The sequence below is a fragment of the Gorilla gorilla genome, chromosome 22 (genome assembly GCF_029281585.2).
Source record: "Gorilla gorilla gorilla isolate KB3781 chromosome 22, NHGRI_mGorGor1-v2.1_pri, whole genome shotgun sequence".
NCBI classification, from domain to species: Eukaryota; Metazoa; Chordata; class Mammalia; order Primates; family Hominidae; genus Gorilla; species Gorilla gorilla.
In genome coordinates, this window is record NC_073246.2 from 45,744,625 (window position 1) to 45,759,731 (window position 15,107).

At 51.3% G+C, this 15,107-nt stretch overlaps 1 protein-coding gene and 1 non-coding gene across 6 annotated transcripts in view; one reads left to right on the forward strand and one right to left on the reverse strand.

Moving 5' to 3' along the window:
- Positions 1 to 15,107, forward strand: part of AGPAT3 (1-acylglycerol-3-phosphate O-acyltransferase 3) — a 121,716-nt gene that overhangs the window by 48,302 nt on the left and 58,307 nt on the right. The window contains exon 1 of one of the 5 annotated variants that reach the window (XM_031005129.3): positions 11,648 to 11,702. The exons of the other annotated variants lie outside the window; for them this stretch is intronic. The gene's annotated coding sequence lies outside the window, so the exon portion shown is untranslated. Of the gene's footprint in view, positions 1 to 11,647; positions 11,703 to 15,107 lie in introns of those variants that run through there. 5 annotated transcript variants of the gene reach the window in all.
- Positions 6,125 to 6,231, reverse strand: LOC115931876 (U6 spliceosomal RNA). The gene has a single exon (XR_004068303.2). It is a non-coding gene; the product is annotated as a U6 spliceosomal RNA (small nuclear RNA).

A 15,107-nucleotide genomic window follows, 5' to 3' on the forward strand; every position in this document is an offset into this window, starting at 1 on the left:
ACCCCAGCCTGGGTGACAGAGTGAGACCTTGTCTCAAAAAAAAATTATTGAGGACCCCAAAGAGATTTTGCTTTTGAGTTGCAGCTATTGTGGTCCTTAACTGGGGTGACTCCCTTTGTCCCTTGGCAGACATTTGGCAATGGCAGGAGATGTTTTTGGTTGGCAGCTGCTGAGAGACAGTCACTCCTGCATCAAATGCACAGAGACCAGGGAGGCTGCTGAATCCCACAGGGCACAGCCGGCCCCGCAGCAGAGTTATCCCATCCAAAATGCCAGGAGTACTGAGGTTGAGAGACCTCTAATATGGTGTTGATATACACTAGGTAAGAAATTAACAGTGAGAACATTTAAAAATATTTAATAATTCATTTCAAAGTCCAATGCATATAAAAAAGTATTTTTTTTCCTGTGTCCTGGGATAAACCAGCTTTTGTAAGGAAAACCCAGTTTCCAAAATTAGCAAGGACAGTGGCCCTGTTTTCTATTTTTATCAGTCTCTTTGATGTCTGACCTCAGAGGCCACGGCTGACGTCTCTCTGCCTCTGCAGGCAGCCTGTTGCGCTGTGTCGTGGTTGAGGCTCATAAAGAAAATTATGCTGCACAAGGCTATGCGCTCATGAAGAAGGCTGTTGGAACCCCCCTGCCTGCGAGGCCTGGGGCCCCCTGGGGTCCTTACGCCATGATTTGAGACGGTGATTTAGACAAATTTCCTTCTTCCCTTCCCTCTGCACTCTTTCTCCTTGTGAATTTTATGTCAGTGTTGCTTCAGTAAAGGGATTGGGACGTCTTCCTTCTTTATGTTCTGGGAAAGTTTAATTAATGTTAAAATAGTCTATTCTTATAGGATTTGTAGAATTCGCTTGTGGAATCATCTGCCTTTGGTACTTTTGTTAGGGGTAAATTTTAAAAAACTGTTTAATAGATATTTTAATTATTTTTATTGAAAAATTTTTAAAATATGAGATTCCATGTAGAGGTTTTTTTTGTTTTGTTTTGTTTTGTTTTGTTTTTAGAGCTGAAGTCTCAATCTCTTGCCCAGGCTGGAGTGCAGTGGTGCGATCTTGGCTCACTGCAGCCTCGAACTCTTGGGCTCAAGCAGTCCTCCTGCCTCAGCCTCCCAAGTGGCTGGTGTGCCCCACCACGCCCAACTAATTTTTAAATTTGTTGTAGGGTTGGGGGTCTTTGCATGTTGCCCAGGCTGGTTTCGAACTCCTGGTCTCAAGTGATCCTCACAGCTCGGCCTCCCAAAGCACTGTTATCACAGGCCTGAGCCACCGTGCCCAGTACTCAGATATTTTAATTCTGTAAAAACAGGTCTTTCTTAATTCTATAGAATTCTATAAAGATAGTTCTGTTTAAACTATCTTTTCCATGGCCACACTATAATTAATTTTTCTCCTAGTAAATTATCCATTTTATCTAGATTTTAAAATTTATTTGCATAGAGATATGCAATTATTTCTGTGAGTTTTTAAAAAATGTATTTTATTTTGATGATTATTTCCTCTTTTGTTTTTTTGAGATGGAGTCTTCCTCTGTCACCCAGGCTGGAGTGCAGTGATGCAGTCTTGGCTCACTGCAACCTCCAAGTTCAAGTAATTCTCCTGCCTCAGCCTCCCGAGTAGCTGGGATTACAGGTGCGCGCCACCATGCCCGGCTAATTTTTGTATTTTTAGTAGAGATGGGATTTCACCATGTTGGCCAGGCTGGTCTCAAACTCCTGAGCTCAAGCAGTACGCCCTCCTCAACTTCCCAAAGTGCTGGGATTACAGGCATGAGCCACTGCACCTGCCCCCCCGCCCCATTTTCTTATTTTGTATATTTTTATTCTCCATTTTCTTGATTAGCTTTTTTTTTTGTTTTTGCAACAGTCTGGTTCTGTTGCCCAGGCTGGAGTGCAGTGGTGCGATCTCGGGTCACTGTAACCTCCGCCTCCCAGATTCAAGCGATTCTCCTGCCTCAGCCTCCTGAGTAGCTGGGATTACAGGCATGCACCACCACGCCTGGCTAATTTTTGTATTTTTAGTACAGACGGGGTTTCGCCATGTTGGCCAGGCTGCTCTTGAACTCCTGACCTCAAGTGATCCACCCGCGTTGGTCTCCCAGAGTGCTGGGATTACAGGCATGAGCCACTGTGCTGGGCCTTGATTAGCTTTTTTTAAAACTGCTATAAGTAGCTTACTGTTTTGTTGATTTAAAAAAAATTTCAATTTAGCTATTAAGATTAAAAAAAATTTTTTTTTGCTTTTATGTTTATTAATTCCTTCAGTTACTTTGTAATTTTCAACTTTTTAAGTTGGAGGCTTCATTCTCTTACTGTCTTGCTTTCATTTCTAAAGATTTAAAGTAATCAATGGGGTTAAATTTTCCTCTAAAGCACTGCTTTAGTTTTATTAATATGGTTTCTAAAAATTCTTCAGTTTTTACTTCTATTTTCCCTTTAAGAGGAATATCTAAGAAGATAATGTTTAAATTTCAATGTAGAAAACCCTGTTTTCTGATTTTGTTACTAATTTCTAGGGAATATTGTTTGTATTTTAATTATTACTTTGTATTGGTTGAAAATTTCTTTGCTGATTAATATATGGGTGCTGTTTATGAATGTTTCCATGGGATACTGAAAAAAGAAAGGTGTGTTCTCTCTTACCAAGTACAGAATTGCCTCTTTCTCCTTATGCGCTGCTTCTTTAATTTTGTTGTTTATGTGTCTGACAGCCTTGTGTGCTTATTTCTTGCCTGCGTGTTCTGTCTCCGGTTGGAAGGGACACGCACGTCTCCTGCCTTCACATGCTGAGATGGGTTTCTGTAGCATCCCCAGAATTTCTGCTGAATGAAGTGTGTTGGGTTATTTGGTACGAACATATCGAATGACTATATCTGCTCTAAGAATTTTAGTTTTAGCGTTATATTCCTGATGTCTCATTTATTTCATTTGGCCTGATATTTTATTGTCTAATATCAAGATATTGAACCCTTTTTTTTTTGCATTTTTCCAGTATATATTTATTTCATGTATTTTTAACTCTGCTGAATTTCTCTGTTTTAGGTCTTTCTCGTCTATCTGCAGAGTTGGGGTTTGTGTTAAGCCAGTGTGAATGTTGTCGTTTTAGTAGGTGATTGGAGGCTTTTTGTATCGGTAGATATGATTGGTGTGTTTGGACCAGGGCTGTGGTCATTTTGTGTATTTTAGGGAGTTGCAGATAAAATCCATGCACGTTCGCGCACACAGCACAGACGCCTGCATCTTCCCATGCGTGGTTTCTGCTCTTGCCTCTCTGGGTTTTTGTTTCACTTCGGTCGAGTTTTTGGTGTTGTTGAACGGATAGTCGGGAAGTTGGAGTCTTGTTCGTGGCCGCCTCGTGCTCGTTTCTGTATCTAAGATCCTCAGGCTGCTCCTTTTTGGGTAACATCTGTTGCTTCTCTGGGAACAGTGACAGTGGCAGAGCCTGTGGCCCCTCGCTCCTGTCCCAGAGCCAAGCTGTTTCCTCTCCCCACTCCCAGGCACCCTGCGGGCAAGTGAGGGGGGCCCACTCTGCCCTGGCCTGCCCCACACCCCCATTTGCTGGGTTGTCCTCAAAGCACACGGTAAGCACCCCCACCCCCACCCCCCACACACTGTACCGCTGTCAGCCTTCTCGCCCGTCACCTCCATCCAGGGCACATCCGCCGCTCTGGGTGCTGTGAGCCTGTTGCCGGCGCGGTCCCGCTGCTCCTCCTTCCGCTGCCCTGCGCTGCCGCGGCCCAACCCTCCCTCCGGGTCTCTGCTGGGCCCTCCAGGCCCTCAGGTCTGCCGTCTGGTTGCAGGTGTTTTATAGAGTGCAGCTTTACGCTCCCACCCCAGTCATCTCCACGTTGGTGTCCGTCTGTGTGTCCTCTCTGCCTTTAAGTTCTGCCTCTGTGTGACACAGTTTCACAGTTTCTGTGACCAAAACACAGGTTTAGTCGCTTGCTGCTGGCAGAGTCCAATTAACAAGAGCAGGTCGGGTATAAAGAAAGTGACTTTATTCTAAAGCTAGCTTAGGGGAAGAGGTAAAGTGAGGGTACCACTTCGCTTTTGGAGCAGAAAGTGGGCACTTTTAAAGGCGGGGGGATGTGTGGCACACAGGGGAGGAGGCTGGCAGGTGGGGGTCCGCATAACTCGTTTCGCTGCCTTATCTACCGGGTGGTCGAGTTGGCATCTTCACGGGCAGAACTGTGTTGGGGTGTTGTGGGTATTGTGGGTATTGTGGGGGTTGTGTTGTGGGGGTTGTGGGTGTTGTGGGGGTTGTAGGAGTTGCGGGTGTTGTGTTTTAGGGGTTGTGGGTGTTGTGGGGAGTTGGGGTGTAGGGGGTTGGGGTTGTAGGGGGTGTGGGTGGTGTGGGTGTCGTGTTATGGGTGTTGTGGGGGTTGTAGGGGGTGTGGGTGTTGGGGGTGTTGTTATGGGTGTTGGGGTCATGGGGTTGTGGGTGTTGTGGGGGTTGTGGGTGTTTTGGGAGTTGTGGGTGTTGTGTTGTGGGTGTTGTGGGGGTTGTGGGTGTTTTGGGAGTTGTGGGTGTTGGGTTGTGGAGTTGTGGAGGTTGTGGGGGTTGCGGCGGTTGTGGGTGTTGTAGGTGGCCAGAACTTTCCAGGTGGAGAGAGTTAGTTCGTAACAGCTCTTTGGGTGTGGATCAATTGTTGTCTCTAGAGGTAGCCACCTGGTGGCTGAGGGTTCCCCTGGAACTCCTGAGCACATGGTTAGGTGAGCTTGCCCCATCGGCAGTGTCCAGTGAATGGAAGGGAAAAGGGTATAATTGCATTTCTAAAGGGCTATGTAGGAAGTGGGGAACAGGGGGAAATGGAGACAAGAGAAGAGATAAAAATAATTTAGAAACAGAAAAATGGGGGACACTTGGTTACATTTTAGCTTTGTGTGTCTCTGTAAATCTAGCAATCTGGCAGACTGCTGGATTTTTTTTTTTTGAGACTGACTCTTGCTCTGCCACCCAGGCTGAAGTGCAGTGGTACGATCTTGGCTCACTGCAACCTCCGTCTCCCGGGTTCCAGTGATTCTCCTCCTGAGTAGCTGGAATTACAGGCGTGCGCCACCATGCCCAGCTAATTTTTCTATTTTTAGTAGAGATGGGGTTTCACCATGTTAGCCAGGCTGGCCTTGAACTCCTGGCCTCAAGCCATCTGCATGCCTCAGCCTCCCAAAGTGCTGGGCTTACAGATGTGAGCTACCCCTGCCGGCTGACAGCTACATTTTTAAATGCTGTTTATACTTGTGATTACTTATGTATTTAACTTTTTTTTTCTTTTTTTGTCTTAACTTTCTACTTTACCGTCACCATCATTATTACTTAACATTCTTTTCCTTCACTTTCCTGCCTGCTCTGAGACTGGGTGAAGTTTGTTTTTATTTCCTGTTTCTCCTACTGCAGAAGTCACATGTCTGTCCATCATTTATATTCTTGGAGTGTCGTCCTTAAATGTTAGGATGCATGCTTGACGTCACAAAAGTTTACTGGTGTCTCTATTTTCTTTTTTTTTAAACTTCACTAGTGTGTGAGGTACAGGTGGATTTTGGTTATGCGGACAGGTTCTTTAGTGGCGAATTCTGAGATGTTAGTGCACCTGTCACCCGAGCAGTGTACACTGGACCCAATATAGAGTCTCTATCCCTCACCCCCTTCCCAATTTCCCTGTCAATTATATCACTCTATGTTTTTGCGTTCTCATAGCTTAGCTCCCACTTATAAGTGAGAACAGTTTTTGGTTTTCCATTCCTGAGTTTCTTCACTTAGAATAATGGCCTCCAGCTCCATCCAAGTTGCTGTGAGACATTATTTTGTCCCTTTTGATGGCTGAGTAGTATCCCATGGTGTATATGGACCACGTGTTCTTTATTCACTCTTTGGTCCGTGGATGCTTTAGGTTGGTTCTGTATCCTTGCAATTGCAAATCATCTTGCTGCAAACATGCGTCTTTTTCCACTCATGGCTTCTTTTCCTCTGGTAGATACCCAGGAGTGGGATTGCTGGATCGAATGGTGGATCTACTTTTAGTTCTTTAAGGAATCTCCATGCTGTTTCCACAGTGGTTGTACTAGTTTACATTCCCACCAGCAGTGTAGAGGTGTTCCCTGTTCACCACATCCATGCCAGCAAAAAATATGGAATGCTTCACGAATTTGCATGTCGTCCTTCTGCAGGGGCCACGCTAATCTTCTCTGCCTCGTTCCGGTTTTAGTACACGTACTGGTGACGCAAGCATGGGTGTCTCTGTTTTCTTCCCAAATAGTGTAAAGATCTTGGAGCCGGGACTTTGGTTCCATGGTGTTTTCAAACCGGCTTTCCTGGTGTGTGGGTGCCATGTGGGCGGTCTGCATCTCCATGCTTGGAGTCCGCGGGGGGTCTCCAGACAGGATCCTGGTTGTCACCTGAAGCTTGGAGAAGGGACAGGAGTGCACTGCAGGCGGGGGTGTGACCACGTCCGCACCCCTCCCAGAGTGTGAGGCTGTGTCTTGTTAGTCCATTTCTTCCCCCACTGCATGCTGGGACACTCATCATGTCTTCAGCCCTGTGTGTGTGTATGAGTGTGAGAGATTGTGAGTGAGTGTGTGTGTGTAAGGGTGTGTGTAAAGCGTGAATGTGTCAGTGTGAGAATGTGTGTGTGTGCGTGTGAGTGTTGAATGTGTGTGTGAGTGTGACTCAGGGCTGAGAGGAGACAGCGCAGCTGGGCAGGTGATGCTTGCTAAGTGTGATAGTGTGATGTAATCAGAAACATACTTTGGTCTCTGGCCCTGGCTCTGGGCACACAGCTCCTACAACCTTTAGTGCTGAGTGTCTTTTTGTTTGCTAATGAGGTGACTGTGGCTGGGGCTCCAGGACAGCCTCCTGGGGGACTGGTTGCCAGGGCAACCGACCATGTAATTAGAGGTTGGGACTCCACCGTGGACCTCTGAGGAGGGGAGGGAGCCCGCAGAGGTGGAGTGGATCACCAGTGGCCCGTGATCTGCTCGATCGTGCCTGTGTAATGAGGCCTCCACAGACTCCCTCAACGACAGCGTTTGGGGGCTTGCAGGCTGCTGAGCACGGGGAGGTTCCTGGAGGGTGGAGCCCTGGGGAGGGTACAGCAGCTCCGAGCTCCCTGCCCCATACCTCACCGTGTGCATCTCTTCATCTGTATCTTTTGTAACATCCTTTATAAAAACCAGTAAATGAGGCCAGGCGCGGTGGCTCACGCCTGTAATCCCAGCACTTTGGGAGGCTGAGGCGGGCAGATCACGAGGTCAGGAGATCAAGACCACGGTGAAACCCCATATCTACTAAAAATACAAAAACTTAGCCGGGCGTGGTGGCGGGCACCTGTAGTTCCAGCTACTCAGGAGGCTGAGGCAGGAGAATGGCGTGAACCCTGGAGGCGGAGCTTGCAGTGAGCCGAGATCGGGCCACTGCATTCCAGCCTGGGCAACAGAGCAAGACTCTGCCTCAAAAAAAAAAAACAAAACAAAACAGTAAATGTGTCTCCCTGAGTTCTGTGAGCTGCTCTGGCAAATTAATTGAACCTGAGGGGGAGTCATTGGAAACCCACCATGTAGCTGGTCGGTCAGAAGCACTGGACGCTCCTGTGCCCTGGACACCCCAGGCCTCGCCCTGTGCTCCTCTCCGCCCAGCTGTCCATGCGGATCCTTCGTAACACCCTTTATAATAAACCAGTAGACGGTGTTTCCCAGAGTTCTGTGAGCCGTCCTAGCAAATGACCAAACTCAAGGAGGGCACCGTGGGAGCCCCAGCTTAGCCGGGTGGTCAGGAGCACAGGTCACAAGCTAGGATCAGCATCCTGACCCGGTGGTCAGGAGCACAGGTCACAAGTGGGGCAGTCTCCAGGGCGAGCCCTGGCGCCATGGGATTTTCTGATGCTGAAATCCCCACCCGTTTTGGTGAGCAGAGCATTCTGTGTTGAGTGTTGAACGTGGGGACAGAAGGAAAGAATTTCCTGCGGGTGAGACTCTGGGCTGCACCAGGTGATGAGCAGCCCTGGAGCGCTTGTTAGTTTTGTGGTGCCTTTGACAGTCACTTCGCTGGGTCCGCAATCAAAAGCCGGGGTTGGTGGTGGTTCTTTTGTTAATCAGTAATTAGCTCCACACTGTTGATTCTCTGAGCTCTTTTTTTTTTTTCCCTCCAGGGATAAAGCGTTAATTACTTTTTTAACACGATACTAACCTCCTGACAGCCTCCCACCCCAAGCTGGGTGTCTGGGGACGGCGGGCCTGTCTCCCCCACCAAGGTGTGGGGTGAGTGTGGAGAGGACATTGCACAGCTCCCTGGGGGTCACCGTCAATATGAGTGTTGGGACATTCTTTTCCTGATTTCTCTGTTTCTCGATGCCGTTTTTGTGAAGGTTTAGCAAATACTCGATAGATTGTTGTGAGAATGTGGGCTTCCTTATTTGGGGGAGATTTTTTTAATGGAAAAGGTTTCCTTTTTTGGAAGTCACCTGGGGACGGGGATGAGTCACCCGGGGCCCTTGGTGCATGTGGAGGCCCAGGCTTGTGGGGGAGTCGCACAGAGCACGTGTGTGATGCATTTATCAGGGCCCTTCTCAGCCTGGGGACGAGGAGTGGATGTGACGGAGGAGGCTCCTGTTCTTGTGGGGGTGGCGAGGCGAGGATGGTGAACACATCAGCAAACAGGAAGCGTGGGGGGAAGCGTGCGTGCGAAGGAGTGCAGCCCCCAGGACGCTGGGCCGAGCCAGGCAGGGACCTGCTTCATTCCTCGAAGGAGGCTGCCGGCTTGTGACCCTCCTTAACCCCACCCTCAAGGCAGGCAGCGCGTGGAGGAGAGTGTCTCTGTGTCCCTGGAAGAGAGGCCTGCATGGCAGGGGGCACAGAGACGCTGGGCCTGGGTCCCCCCCCCCGGCACAGGCTGTGATCTGTGACCAAAGGCTGAAGGCTGGGCTGGAGCCACCTGCTCTGTGGGAAACAACAGTGTGCTCTGGGCTTGCATGGGGTCTCCCAGCTCAGGGACTGCGGCTCAGGAGCCACATGCCAGGCAGGGCACTCCGTCAGCATAGGGGCTGCCATGAGGATTGGCTGCGTTTTTTCGCTGTGTGATGTGACTGGCTGCCCAGTGGTGGTGGCAGAGCCGGCCTGGGGTCTGGGCATGGGGCGCCTGTCCCCAATGGGGCGGGCTCTGGAGTGCGAGCGTCTGTTCTGTGTCAGGAGTCCCTGTTTCTTTCTCCCCACGCTCACACAGGGTTTTTAGACTTTGTGAAGAGTGTCCTTCCCAAAGAAAACCAGCTGCAGGTGTCTGCGCTGGCACAAGGAGAACAAACCCAGAGAGCACTGGGTTCTTTCCTAGAGGGGGATGGAATCCAGGCCGGGCATGCCATGAGGCTCGCAGCCTCGGGGACCTGTGCCCACCAGCACACCACCAGTGTCCAGGGCTCCTTGTGCTGCAGGAAGGGACACTGGCATGAAGTAGGGGGTGGGGGGAGTCGCTGTCTGGGGGGCACTCCATGTACCTCCAGATTCATGCACTCGGGGACCAGGCAATGCCTCGGGAAGCAGCCTGCACTGATGTCAGGATCTATAGTTTAATACTCGTTAGTTTGTCCCCTGTGAAAAGGAAAAAAAGATTTTCTCCCTACTGCACTCTCATACTCAACACAGAACACTTCTGCCGTGAGATGCGTGGATGTTTCCCCACAAGCAGTGCTCCAGGGCACCCACCCAGGCGCCCTCCAATTCCATTGAGTTCTGACGCGTCAGATCCCCCAGGGCCAGGGCCCAGTCCCACAAGACTGCCCCCCTGTCAGATGCCAATCCCAGGTTGTGACCCATGACCCAACTGGCTGGAAGCTGGGGTTCCCATGATGCCCTCGAGTTTGAACATTTGCCAGGACAGCTCACAGAACTCAGGGAAACACCAGCTGTGTCTGCTGGTTTCTGGTAGAGGGTGTTACGAAGGATCCGATGGACAGCCAGGGTGAAAGGGGTACAGAGTGAGGCCTGGGGGATCCTGGGTACCGGGGCTTCTGTCCCTGGGGAGCTGGGGTGCACGGGCCTCCCAGCATGTGGGTGAGTTCACCACCCTGAAGTCCATTGTACAAGAGTTTTGAGGGAGCCTGGTCTCCAGCCCCTGTCCTTCCTGGAGGACGGCAGGGGGCTGGGGAGTGCTGTTGAGGGCCCCGCAAGTCTCCTGTCACTCAGGTGGGATTGAAAGGGCTTGTTAGGAGTAACAGTAGATGCTCCCATCCCGTAGGAAATGTAAGGTGTTTTTTTTGTTTTTTTTTTGAAACGGAGTCTCGCTCTGTTGCCCAGGCTGGAGTGCAGTGGCGTGATCTCAGCTCACTGCAATCTCCACCTCCTGGGTTCATGCCATTCTGCCTCAGCCTCCCGAGTAGCTGGGACTATAGGCGCCCGCCAGCACGCCTGGCTAATTTTTTTGTCTTTTTTTTTTTTTTTTTTAGCAGAGACGGGGTTTCACCGTGTTAGCCAGGATGATCTCAATCTCCTGACCTCGTGATCTGCCCACCTCGGCCTCCCTAAGTGCTGGGATTACAGGCGTGAGCCATCGCGCCGAGCCAGGAAAATGTAAGGTTTTAAGAACTTTGTACAAGAACCAAATAGAACAAAAGATGCTCCTGTCACCATTCCCACTCAGGAAATTACAAGGAATTTATGAGCTTTGTGTCAGGAACCAGGGACTAAGACCAACAAATACCTGCTGCTTATCACACAGCTCCCCAGGTCCGCACCCGTGAGGAGCAGGCTCTGCCTTTGCAAGCACTTTCACGAACAGCAGATCCGTCTTCCTCCTGTTAGCAATCAGGCGGTCAGGGTGGCAGCCACTTCCCTGCCATGCCGCAGAGACCCTGGCCTCCTCCGACATCATGCTCCGGCCCCGGCTTCTGTCCTAGCTGTGGCTCGCTGGTCTCAAGGTGGCTGCCTTGCCCCGGCTGTTTCATCTGCATTCCAGGCAGGAAAGTCAAGAAGGGCACACCTGGGCTTTTCTTTTGAAGACTCCCCCTGAGCCCCACCCCGCCGCAAGGGGCCTGGGCTGTCACCCTGTGGGCTGAGTCCAGGGCTGTCACCCTGTGGGCTGAGTCCAGGGCTGCCGTGTTGGAGAGGCGTGTGGGAATGTGCGTTTTGGGATGGCAGCCCGAGCCTCCTACAACTTGGTAGAGTTGTCAGGATTTCAAGCCCTGTGTGTCTTTGACCTTTTACCTGAGCTGTGTGAGAAGAGGCATTTTCTTGTTTCTTTGCGAGTCCTTCCTCACTGCACTTCAGCCAGGGCGCCGACACATGGTCGTTCGACTTCTGGCTTGGCCTCTTTTGTGAGTGTGGGGCCTGGTCATATCCTCTTGGTCAGTGTCTCTGTGATGATGAGAACGGGAAGACAGCCACGGCGCCCGCCCTGGCAGGACTCTCTCCCCTCGCTGGCGCTGGCTCAGCTGCCGTGAGCGGCCGTAGGCACTGTCCCGGGCCCTCCTGTGGTTGCTCCCAGCCACGCTGCTGGCTGCTTCTGCCGTCCTGGCTTGCAGAGACTCTGGGTCATGGGGGGAAGAGGGCAGAGTCCTCCTCCCTGCTCGGGCAAGAGAGGATCCAGCAAGATTTCTTCCTCCCCACCCTCCTGCCCCTCCCAGTCTGGGCAGACAGATAAAAGCCAGGGCCCCACGCTTCTGCCACCTCCTGCTGCTCACACACTCCAGCCAGGGACCTGCCCCCTGGGTCCAACAAGGTAAGGACAGCGGGGCTGCCCCTGAGCAGAACTCTCTGTCTTCCCCGGCTGACTTTGAGGCACCTCAGTCATTGTGGGTAGACAACAGGGGGAGGGAGAATGGGAGCTTGGGTTCCTGGTCTCAGACCCCATGCTGTCTCCAAGTCTGTGCCCTCTGGGCTGGACTCTTCCTCAGCCCCAGCCCCAGCGCCTCCAGCTCCGCTCTGTCCCCTCAGGGGGCATTGACCCCTTGTAGCCCCGTGGCTTGTTGCCCCTGTACCCCGTAACCCTGTGTTGACTTGGGCACCTGTGACATTCGTGCATCTGGCCTGCGCCTGTCTCCAGCGCCCACATTCCCACACAGAGCTCTGTCAGGGCGTGCCACAGCAGGACTCCCAAGTCCACTCCGCCTTCTCCGTCAGGGCAGGCCAAGCCTCGTCTGCTGCAAATGTCCTGGGAGTAACAAACCCAGAGCTGGCCTCTCTGGTGTGGTGGCCGCCGGCGCCATGTAGCTGCCTGCCCAGGAGAAGCGGCGAGGCGCACGTGTGAGGCCCTGAGAGCTGGAAATAGGTACTGGATTTCAGTGTCCGATGGAGAAGTCTGTGATATTTTGGATATGTTGGATTAGGTAAAACACGTCATTAAAGTTAATTCCACTTTTCTCTGCGTTTTTACTGTGGCCACTGGAGCATTCAGTGGTACGGTGGCTGCGGCTTGCCTTCTCCCGCTGGGTCAGCACCAGGGTACAGGTCATCTGTAGACTTTTGCCTGAGACACAGACACCTGCTTGGGACATGGACTCCAGCCCCTCAGCCCTGTCCTCCAGCAGCGGTGAAATCTGGAGTGTTCTTGAGTAACGCGCTGGTGCCAAGGGGCTGCTGAGCCTTCGCTCTGCCGTCCTTGGCTGAACAAGCTGTTTCTCTGGGGACCACGTCAGGTAACACGTAGGACAGTGGGGTGGTCCAGCAGGGTGGGCGTGCGCATCTGTGTGGCAGGACTGGGGGTGATTTTATCCGGGATCCCCTGGGGTGGCCCAGCGTTGGCTCGGGTGTTTCATTCTCGCAGAGAACAGGCAGCTTCAGGGGCCACGCGTGCGCGAGAGGAGCCCCCAGCCCCCACGGCGCGTTCCTGGGTTTCCATGCTGCGGCATTTAAGAAAAGAGCTCTGTGTCGTGCTGCTGGGGTAGCTTCCGTGAGCTACGCTGGCCTTTTTTTTTTTTTTTTTTTTTTTTAATAAAAAGGAGGGCTGGGCATAGTGGCTGATGCCTGTAATCCCAGCACTTTGGGAGGCCGAGGTGGGTGGATCACTTGAGGTCAGGCGTTCAAGACCAGCCTGGCCAACCTGGCAAAACCCCGTCTCTACTAAAAATACAAAAAGTTAGCTGAGCGTGGTGGAGCATACCTGTGATCCCAGCTACTTGGGAGGCTGAGGCAGGAGAATTGCTTGAACCCGGAGAATTGCTTGAACCCAGGAGGTGGAGGTTGCAGTGAGCCAAGATTGCACCATCTCACTCCAGTCTAGGCGACAGAGGAAGACTCTGTCTCAAAAAAAAAAAAAAAAAAAAAGAGAGACAGGGTTTTGCCATGTTGCCTAGGCTAGTCTCAAACTCCTGATCTGCCTGCCTCAGCCTCCCAAAGTGCTGGGATTACAGGCGTGAGCCACCAGCCAATACCAGATTTGAACAGTGGTCAGTCCTGGGGATGGAGACGGGGTGAGGGCTGAGCGTTCCCTTCTGACCATGTACCTCGTCTTGGTTTAAAATTTTTACAGCAAGGTGTATTACTCTCTTTTATGAAATATCATTAATTTACAAAATCTTGTATTTTTAATTTTTGTGGGCACATAGTAGGTATATATATTTATAAATTTACAAAATCTTTAAAAAAGAACCCCACAGAGTTAAAAGTTGGAGTGTTTTTTGCTTGAAATGTTCTATTGCAGCTGAAAGACTGGGTGGGTCTGTCTCCCCCAGGCTGTGAGGCTGTCAGGGCTGGTGCTCCAGGTTGATTGGAGGGCTGAGTTTTTGTTTCTTCCCAATCCATTGAGACCTGATTTTAGAGGTTAGCAAAAGGAAGCTCTGTGTCAAGTGCCCGGCGCCTCTCTGCTCTTCCTGTCTTAAATCGCAGCAGGCTTCTTTCCAGCTAGAGGCTGAAGTGTTCTCAGCTGATGGGAAACCTCCTTTCCAGTGAAGATGTGAGATAAGCACTTTGGTTGGGTTTTGATCCTTGGCTCCTATCTATGGGAGCAGTGACTTTGTGGTGAGATGGCCTGGGTTTTGAGTCCTGATTCTGCTACTGACTTGCTGTGTGGCTTTGGGCAAGCTGCTGAACCTCTCTGTGCCTCAGTCTCCTCATCTGTAAGGTGTAAGGGCTTCCGTGAGGAGCGAATGTGTGGGGCCACAGAGCTGCCAGGTCAGGCCTGGCCTGCAGAGGGGCCTGGTGAGGGCGACCGACGTGCCTGGGGACAGGTACCCCAGCCTATAGGAGGCCACACAATTCAAGTTAGAACGCCTTGCCCCAAATTCTGGAACTCTTTCTGTTGGTGTTGGAGGAGAACACACCCTCCCTCTCCAAGGAGCTGGGCCTGTTGCATCCTGGCAGGGCTGACATGGTGCCTGCTGCCCCGTGCCCTGGGAAGCTGAACCAGCCGGACGCAGCTCCCGGACGCAGCAGAAACGGAATAACCACTCAGCCCACCGGAAGCTGTGATCCTTGCTGGACGTGGAAGTCTCCGCTGCACAATAAGAAGTGATGGTTTCAGGCAGGCCAAGGGCATGATGGTTTCAACTCCAGCCACAGGGGCCCTCTTCTCCGGGGCCTGCAGGTGTACCCCTGCCCTGAGTTTGACACGGTCACTGTTTTGAAAATGCCTGCTGAGAAACGCTGACACAGCGTTAAGGAATATACACACAGGCAAGGTGGCAAGCCCCGTCATTCCGGGGGGCAGCTGAGTTCTGTTTCCCCACCCCCTCACCCCGAGGGAGGGAGTGAAATAGGGTAAGGTTCACCAAGACATTCTGCAGACCAGCGTGGGCAGCAGCATTCTGGAGGGGTCAGTGCCTCCCACCTGGGGACAGAGGCCTCTGCTTCTCCCGACCCGTAGGCTGCAGTGATACATGCAGTTCACTGCTCTGTCTGAAGGTTTGACTTAGGTTTTAAGTGTTTTTACTCAGAGCAAGCTGATACATGCGCATTTTAGTAATCGTGATAATTGTTCCAACAGATTTCACGTCTGAAACTACATCTTGTTTAGAAATCACTTTCCATGTAGGAGTTTTCCTTCTGGGATGCATTTCAAGCTGGGGCACTCGCTACTGGCAACGTCATCGGATTTACTGAGGAGGGTGTGTTTGCGTGTGTTTGGCTACCTACGGATACTACAGATAAGGCGCTGTCTAATTTTGTTTCACAATGAGCTGAAATTTAT